This window comes from Octopus sinensis, linkage group LG8 (assembly GCF_006345805.1).
Source record: "Octopus sinensis linkage group LG8, ASM634580v1, whole genome shotgun sequence".
NCBI classification, from domain to species: domain Eukaryota; kingdom Metazoa; phylum Mollusca; class Cephalopoda; order Octopoda; family Octopodidae; genus Octopus; species Octopus sinensis.
The window spans coordinates 98,886,368-98,896,251 of NC_043004.1; the positions used below are offsets into that span (position 1 = coordinate 98,886,368).

At 38.6% G+C, this 9,884-nt stretch overlaps 1 non-coding gene across 1 annotated transcript; it reads right to left on the reverse strand.

The window, feature by feature from the left end:
- Positions 1–8,207: 8,207 nt before the first annotated feature.
- On the reverse strand, positions 8,208–8,402 carry LOC115215325. Its single transcript, XR_003881992.1, has one exon. It is a non-coding gene; the product is annotated as a U2 spliceosomal RNA (small nuclear RNA).
- Between the last annotated feature and the right edge of the window lie 1,482 nt (positions 8,403–9,884).

The window sequence follows — 9,884 nt, forward strand, 5'->3', positions numbered from 1 at the left end:
AAACTTGCACATGCAAGGACTACCAGTCAAAAGCTCCGTATACCGGAAGCCAGCAAGTGTATGGGATCATCAGGAGAGAATGTGCGCCGTTTTGGGGCCTACCTCTCAACAGCATCAATGCACACTGGCCCCCCTCACTGATATGAGGCCCCGATTGCTAGATCAGCTGGTTATGAAGAACTCAATATACTTTTAGCCATCGCTCATCGTCTCTTTTTAACCAAATCCAGTGGCTAGCCTCCTCCACTGTCAATTGGATATCAGTCATGGTGGTATTGACTTAACGATGAGTTAGGCCTAGCGATAACAGCAGTCGTCTCATGCTGTGTCCAACAAATCCTCTACATCCGACTTCGATAGGAAAATGTTCCACTTTCCAGCCTGCGTCTTCACATTCCTCTTGATGCAATTTGAACTTAAAATAAAAATGGGCATTATGTTAGTCATTGTACTGATTCTGCCATCATCTGCTATCCTTTTATCTTTTACTAGTTTCAGTCCTTAGATTGTGGCCCCAATACTTATTTTTTAAAGCCTTGGTTACTACCAGTGAATTTTGGCAAACCACTGAGTTGCAGGGATGTAAATAAACCAACACCAGCTGACTGGTGGTGGTGGTGGTGGTGGTGGTGGTGGTGGTGTGGTGAGTGACAGAGACATATGTACACGTACACACACACACACACACATGCATACACACACTCACACATATGACTGACTTCTTTCAGTTTCCATCTACCAACTCCATTACCAAGGCTTTGGTCAACCCGTGGTTATAGTAGAAGACATTTGTCCAAGGTTCCACACTGTGGTACTGAACCCAGAACAGTGTGGTTGGAAGCAGACTTGTTACCACATAGCCACACTAGCACCTTGGAAATAATAATAATGAACATAAGTGCAGGAGTGGCTGTGTGGTAAGTAGCTTGCTTACCAACCACATGGTTCTGGGTTCAATCCCACTATGGTGCCTTGGGCAAGTGTCTTCTACTATAGCCTCGAGCCAACCAAAGCCTTGTGAGTAGGTTTGGTAGATGGAAACTGAAAGAAGTTCGTTGTATATATATATATATATATTGTATGTATGTATTTGTGTGTCTGTTTGTACCCCCTCCCAACCATAACAATGACAACTAATGTTGGTGTGTTTACATCCCCTTAACTTAGCAGTTCAGCAAAAGAGATTAATACAGTAAGTACTAGGCTTGCAAAGAATAAGTCCTGGGTTCGATTTGTTCGACTAAAGGCGGTGCTCCAGAATGGCCACAATCAAATGACTGAAACAAGTAAAAGACTACAAGACTACCTCTCCCCACCTCTTCTCTGTCATTACTACTTGTACTGATTGTCATGGCCAGAAGTACTAGACAGATCATATATTTAGGTACTTACATCCTTCCTAATGTAGGTACAAGATCTACAAGGATAAAGAGTGCTGGTAAGTGGACTTCATTGCTTGGGTGGTTACATTATTTTATGAATCCCGAGTGGTTGAAAAGCAAAGCTGACCTACGTCGGATTGGAACTCAGAATGTAAGGCACTGGAACAAATGCTATCAGGCAATTTTTTTTCTTTCTGATCCTGTAATGATTCTACTAGCTCACACTGCCCAAACACATGCTCTGTCTGTCTGTCTGTCTGTCTGTCTGTCTGTCTCTCTCTCTCTCTCTCTCTCTCTCTCTCTCTCTCTCTCTCTCTCTCTCTCACACACACACACACACACACACACACACAGAGTGACATACATGAACGAGAGATTAAAATCTGTTGGGGTTTTATTGTTTGGACTTCTGTATGATGCAGTAGGGATAACAAAAGTTGTTGAAATATGTGTGCATGTGTGTATGCATGTGTGTTTGTGTGTGCATGTGTGTGTGTGTGTGTGTGTTTGTGCATGTGTGTGTGTGCGTGTGTGTGTGTGTGTGTGCATGTGTGTGTGTTTGTGTGTGTGTGTGTGTGTGTGTGTTTGTGTGTGTGTGTGTTTGTGTGTTTGTGTGTTGTGTGTGTGTGTTGTGTGTGTGTTTGTGTGTGTTTGTGTGTGTGTTTGTGTGTGTGTGTGTTTGTGTGTTTGTGTTTGTGTGTGTGTGTGTGTGCTTGTGTGTGTGTGTGTGTGTGTTTGTGTGTGTGTGTGTGTGCATGTGTGTGTGTTTGTGTGTGTGTGTGTTTGTGTGTTTGTGTGTTTGTGTGTGTGTGTGTGCTTGTGTGTGTGTGTGTGTATCTGTGTGTGTTTGTGTATCTGTGTGTGTTTGTGTGCAGGCAGATGGAGAGGTTTGAATTGATGGGCAGTCAGATATATAGCGATGGAAAGAGAGGTTTTGAAAGAGAGAGTGTAACAAAGAGAGAAAGAGAGAGAGAGAGTGAGAGAGAGAGAGAGAGAAAGACAGAGAGAGAAAGAGAATGAAACGAAAAGGAAAAGAAAGACAATAAAAGGGCACAATGGAAGAAGAACAAACTTTAGATGGATTGGGTTCGGTAAGAGAGAAGGAGGAAAATAGAAAGGGAGAGAAAGAGATAGAAAGAGATAGAAAGAGAAAGAGAGAGTGATAGAGAGAATGAAACTGAGAAAAAAGGAAAGGAAAAAGAAAGAAAGAAAGAAATTGTGTTTGTGTGTACACAGTGGAATTCTATTGAGGGTGAATACAAAAAAAAACAAAACTAACTTGAATATCGAGTTCTTGATGTTGAATAAACAGAAATAAAACAATTGAAATTACACATCTCAGCTTGTCATATGATATTTTATATACACTCACTGGAACATGTATGTTCATGTTTGACCATTATTGAAAGTTCACCTTTTAAGATGTCCTTCAAACTGACCACATCATATGATCTGCTACCTACGTATCATTTGCTGAGTTCACATGATTGTGTGTGTGTGTGTGTGTGTGTATATATATATATGTATATATATATATATATATATATATATATAATATATATATATATATATATATAATATATATATATATATGTATATATTTATGTATGTATATGTATATATGTATGGATTGTGTGCGTGTGTGTATATGTATATATGTATGGATTGTGTGCGTGTGTGTATATTTGTATACATATATATGGATTGTACGTGCGTATACATATATATATATATGTCTGTGTGTGTGTGTGTTAGTGCATGGATACACTAACAAATGTATGCTTGTGCATATACATACACACATACATACAAACAAACACTTAGACAAAAGGTAGATTTACATACAGACCACTTGTGTATATAATAATCATCACCATCAACATCATCGATATCATCACCCACATCATCCTCACGAGCATCACTATCATTATATCAACATTTTACTATCCAGTTTTCCTGCTTATATGGGTCAGACCAAATTTGCTGATGTGTGATTTTCTAGTGCAAGATGCTCTTCCTGTTGCTAACCCTCATTTTTTACCCTACTGATGTATTGTTTTCCCTTGTCTTTCAAATGACAAACAACTCAATGTCTAAGCATGCATTCTCAGAGAATTGCAGGCAAATGACACCATTTCATGATACTGATATTTGTTTCCAGTTAGTATGCATACGTCAAAAAGGCATATATACATGTGTGTAACTATATCTAACTATCTATTTATCTATCTGTCTGGTGATGTTGTTTCTCTTGTTGGTTGCGATGTCGAAGGTATTTCTCTTCTTCGTGATGTGATTGATGAGGGGGAAACAGTTTTTGTATTGTCCGCTGTTTTTCCTATCTTTTGGGTTGAAGGTGGTGTGGGTAGCAGGGGTTTTCTTCCAGGTTTTGGGAGTGGTTGCTGTTGCTGTTGCCTATTTCTGATAGCAGTTGGGCACTCATATCTGAGATGTGCCTCACCGTTGCACAAATAGCATCGTGCCCTCCTGCCCTCCACCGCTACATACGATTTTTGGTCGTTTGCCAGTTGAACACTTGTTGGTAAATTGTTTATTGCTTCTTGGGAGATTTAAAGCAATATTTTGAGCTTTTTACCAGTCCAGCTTTCCTCTGGAATGTCAGCTATTTCTAAAATATCTGCTTCTATATCAAAGCAGATGGTCGATACCAGCCACTGGGTATCCACTACTGGAGGCACATTGTTTATTGTTACTTTCGTTACTCTGCGCCCAAGATAGCTAGGTGCCATTGTTACCTGGTCTGTGCGCAGAGTAAGCATTGAAAACTTTTTTGTTAGTTCTTCCGTATGGAAGCGAACTTGCACGGTAGCAAATTTACTTCCCCAATTCACATAATTTCGGAATTTCCACACGGAAGAGAGGCACTTCTCAATCTTTTCTGTAGGTGGGCTTTCTAGTCTTTTTGTTTTGGTGTTGAGTATTCTGTAAATGATGGTCTTCTTTAGTGTTTCTTCTATGATGTTCCGTGGAATATGTAAATGTATTGTGTTGCCTTCTTTGGTGAGCAAGGATTTTGTGTCTTGTATTTGTTGATGAGTAAATTTTAGGATTCTTCTTTTCGGTCGTATGGCTTCCGCAAAATTCGTCTTGTTTTTTGTGGAGGTGGTGGTGGTGATGTTTGTGGCTGAATCGTTTGTAGTAGTAGTAGATAACTGTGAAGTCGGTTGTTTACCAGTTTTTGAGTGGAGGTCGCGATGTTAGCGTTCATGCTTGCATTTTGTGCTTGTGATGATTTCCCCCATTTCCCCTCCTTCATGAAATTGTGGTGAAAGCAGTATAGGGAAATCAATGTCGTAAGCGTTGCCAAGGAGGGTGTCGGTGTTGATGGTGGAATCATTGGTTGTCGTGACGAGGATTGGCCTTACGACCTTGGTTTTGTTGTTGTTGTTGGTAGTGGTATCGTTAGCAGAGGAAGCAGTTGTAGTAGCAGAAGCTGCTGTGGTGGTGGTGTCTGTGTTGATGGTGAAATCATTGGTGGCGGTGACTGTGGATGGCCTGGTTTTGTAGTTGTTGCTTTTGTTGATGCTGATGGTGGTGGTGTGGTGGTGGTGGTGGTGGTGGTGGTGGTGTTAGTGGAGTTCAAACTGTCAGGTTCAGCGTTTGGTTGCAGGGAATCTTGCTCTTTTGTTTCGCCGTCATGCTAACAGTATCAATGCAGGGAGAATGAAACGTAAACTCTGTGATTATGAAATAAGCTTCCTAAGCACACGGTCATGCTGGAGCAATGATTTCAACACACACAAACATCCAAATATATCACCACCATCTCTCTTGCATTTTTCAATTCTATGTCTCTTCCTAAGTCTCTCTTTCTTGCTCTTTATTTCCACCTGGCATATCGTTGTATCTCGTCTAAAGTGAGACACCTATAGATCTATACCTGTATTATTCTCTTAACCTCTCATCAAATGACACAACATCTCCTCCCTCAATACTACTTCCGCTATTCAAGTGGACTCTGTCTTGCAAGTGACTTGGTAATCTCACTGGTGCTAGTGCCATGAAAATGCACCCAGTTCACTCTGTGGTTAACCAAGTGGTTGGTGTCAGGAAGGGCATCCAGCTGTAGAAATCATACCAAGACAGACAAAAATGCTTGGAACAGTCCTCTGGCTTGTCAGCTCTTGTCAAACTGCCCAACCCATTCAGGCATAAGAAATAGATATGATGATGATGATGACAATGACGATGATGACGACGATGACAACGACGACAATGATGATCATAATCATGATGATGATGCTGACAACAATGATATGGTATTTATTTATCCACTACTTATTTTCAGCTTTCTGGCTGCATCCATGATGGGGCAAGGCTTCAAAACTTTGGTTGATCACAATATTGATGACAATATTGATTTTTAATCTGATACTTATCTTTATTGATCTTTCTTTCTTGAACAGTTTACAGAACGTAAAACGTACGCAACATAAATAACATACTTTCTTTTTGTTTTAAACAGAGGTAAACATAAATATAGATACGGATACAGACAGAGACAAATATCCATATACATTTATTCATTTCGCATCCATTTTCTATGCTAGCATGGGTTAGATGGGTATCATTTGAGGCAGATTTTACAAAGAGATGCCCTACCTCGGCCACCAATTTTTACCTGTCACAAATCAAGTGGGTTTTTTTTTCTTTAGAAGCCTCCAAAACACAGAGCAACAAGGAATGTCAACATCACCATCATTTTACTCAGACAGAGACAAGCATTAAATATAAACGTTCACACATTGTCTGACACTTATCCAATATGTCTTGCAGAGGGACTGAACCCAAGTCTATGTGGTTGACAAATGAACTTGTTAACTAATATGCATAGATATATGTATATATAGGTACAAATAAGATGATAATTTATTTTTGAATGCAGAGACGCCTTTAGAACAGCAGAAGTATTGAGCAAATTACCCTTACAAAACAGAAAACTTTGTCAACAACCAGCTATATATACAGGGAGAATTCACGAATAAAACAAAAGATGAAGACAGGTGTATAGAAAACAAACAGATATATATATATATCCTTTGTTTATCTTTTTATCTTTTACTTGTTTCAGTCATTAGACTGTGGCAATGCTGGAGCAATGCTTCGAAAGATTTTAGTTGAATGAAGCTACCTGGTACTTATTCTATCTATCTCTTTTACCAGACTGCTATGTTATGGAGACGTAAACACCAGTGGTGTGTTTACGTCCCCGTAACTTGGTGTCAAGCAGTGATGGAGGAACAAACACAGATACAAGGACACACACACACATATATATATACATATATTTATGCATAACTGCAATGGGCTTCTTTCAGTTTCCATCTACCAAATCCACTCACAAGGCTTTTCTCTGCCTGAGGCTATAGTAGAAGACACTTGCCCAAGTTGCCATGCTATGGGGTTGAAACCAGAACCATGTGATTGGGAAACAAAGGAGTGAACCCAGACATATGAGGTTGGAAAGCAAACTTCTTACCTATAATATGTGTATATGAGTGTAGACACATACACACACACACATACATGTTTCCCAACCTCACGGTTATGGTTTCAATATGTCTCCACACTATCGATTTGCAATAAGAAAATATGAAGTCCTATCAGAATTTACATGCCATGGACCTTTCTAACCATTCTATGATTCTATGCAGCACTTTCCTTGGATAATGGAACAGCAACTGCAACATCCAAAATATATTTTTTATTTTTATTCTCTTATTTTCCTTTATACTTCCTATATCTCTCCCTTTCCAAAACAACTGCTTTTATTGAACTCTACTATTTCCCTCCGTTTAACTCTCTCATATTGTCTCTGATGAAGAGATATCCTTCATATTCCCGAAACAACTGTAAGACTACCTTTTTCTCTTTATAAATGTCCTGGAAATTTCACACTGCCTTGGTTTTTCTGTCTCATTTAACATACACATATGTATATACATACATATATATATGTAGGAGTGGCTTGCTTACCAACCACATGGTTCCGGGTTCAGTCCCACTGCATGGCATCTTGAGCAAGTGTCTTCTACTATAGCCTCGAGCCAACCAAAGCCTTGTGGGTGGATTTGGTTGACGGAAACTGAAAGAAGCCTGTCGTATATATGTATATATATATATATATATATGTATGTGTCTGTATATGTTTGTGTGTCTGTGTTTGTTCCCCCAACATCGCTTGAAAACCGATGCTGGTGTGTTTACATCCCCCTAACTTAATGGTTCGGCAAAAGAGACTGATCGAATAAGTACTAGGCTTACAAAGAATAAGTCCTGGGGTCGATTTGCTCGACTAAAGGTGGTACTCCAGCATGGCCAATGTCAAATGACTGAAACAATTAAAAGAGTAAAGAGAGTATATATATAAATATATATATATATATATATATATATACATTCATTATATATTCATTCTTAAACAAGAATGTTGTTGACAGTGACTTTGAAGTTTTTGTCAGTTAAGCCATCATCAGACTGCAGTCTGACAATACCTCAACTTTCCAAAATGTTGCTGTCTCTGTTGACAATATTCTTGATTAAGAATAAACTCATATTTTACAAAAGTATAGAATAACTTCTGAGATTAATGTAAAACTGATTGTAGCAAGCTCGCAGAATCATTAGTATCCCGTTGAGTACATATTCCTCCAAGGCTGACTTTGTCCTTTATTCTTTTGAGGTCAATAAAATAAGTACTAGTTGAATCAGTTCCTTCCCTCCCACAAATTTGCTGCCCTTACATCATCATCGTTTAACATCCGTTTTCCATGCTGGCATGGGTTGGGCGGGAAACGGTTGGGTGGGAGATGGGCTGAATCCTGGAAGCATTGCAATATCAGAACAACTTGTGGCAAAGGTGAAGCAAGCCCTTAACACTTCGCCTCGTTCTAAAAATCAGTTTAATATCGATGGCCCCAAATAGGGACCGTATTAGATATTAAGCTGATAAGAACAGATTCTACACTTTGATCTTAGCCAAAAGGCCGAGATAGATAGATAGATATAGATATAGATAGATAAATAGGTAGATAGATAGATAGATATAGATATAGATATAGATAGATAAATAGATAGATATAGATATAGATAGGTAGAGAAATAGATAGATATAGATAGATAGATATAGATAGATAATCATCATCATCATTGTTCGACCGTGGTCGAGACAATGGAATTTACTATGTTACGCCAGACTTCACGGTCCATCATAGCATTACAGAGGTCCTGTTGCTGGATGCCTGTATCCCTGGAGATTACATCAGGGTAGGAGAGTGTGCGCCCTCTGGTATTGCGAGTAGATGGCTTCCAGAGGAGGAGAGTAGAAATTACTTCTTTTTCAGATAGATAGATAAACAGATAGATAGATAGACAGATATAAATAAATAGGTAGATAGATAGATAGATAGATAGATAGATATAGATAAATAGGTAGACATAGATAGATAGATAATTCACATATATATATGATAGATATGCATATGCTTGTGTGTGCATGTATATTTGCATTTGTGTGTTTGTGTGTGTGCATGTGGCTGTGTCTGTGTGTCCAAAAACATTCTGTCGATAGATTCTATTAAATTTTGGAAATAAAATGTATTTCAATAAACATCGACATTATAATCATCTAATGTGAGTATATATTTCGGTGGCATCAAATTTTTATATCTGATAGCATTTCCAATATCATTTATGTAAATAATAAGTGAAAATGGATTTAATACAGTACCCTGGGGGTGACGGGTAGCAATGCTACTGATTGTTGCTGGTTCACCAAATTTATTTACTTCTTTGTTAATTCCATTTATCTTTCTGCTGACTTATTCTCTCTCTCTCTCTCTCTCTTTCTCTCTCCCCCTCTCTCTCCCTCTTTCTCTCTCTCTCAGGAGCCAGCATCTATTTTTGTTGTTGGGTCATGTTAGGTTATGATTAGCATATATGTGAATGACAGTGATCTTAGCAAGCTGGTAAGTCACTTTATTTCAGGAGAGACTGAGTGTGAAGGACCAGTTCACAAGTGATAGGTCTTATGATATTGCCCTCTCGTCTGTTTATATAAGTTTATGTTGTTAAATGGGCTCACTGAGACCAGCAATTTTATTCTACTCATAAGAAATTTGAAGATGTGGCTACAAAGTTCTATACTATGGTCTGCCAGGAGGGCTTTTATACACAATATTATGAATAGTGCTAGCAAAATTGTTTAACACTAGGACCAAGATGCATTTGGACCTTGGTGGGACAGGAAAAATATTCTTTTTTACTTTTTTTCACTCATTTGACTGTGACCACGCTGGAGCACCACTTTAAAGAGCCTTTTATTCAAAGAAATTGACCCCAGGATTTATTCTTTGTAAGCCCAATACTTATTCTATTAGTCTCTTTTGCTGCACCATTAAGTTAGTGGGGCATAAACGCACCAACATCAGTTGTCAAGCGATGGTGGAGGGACAAACACAGACGTATATATATATATATATA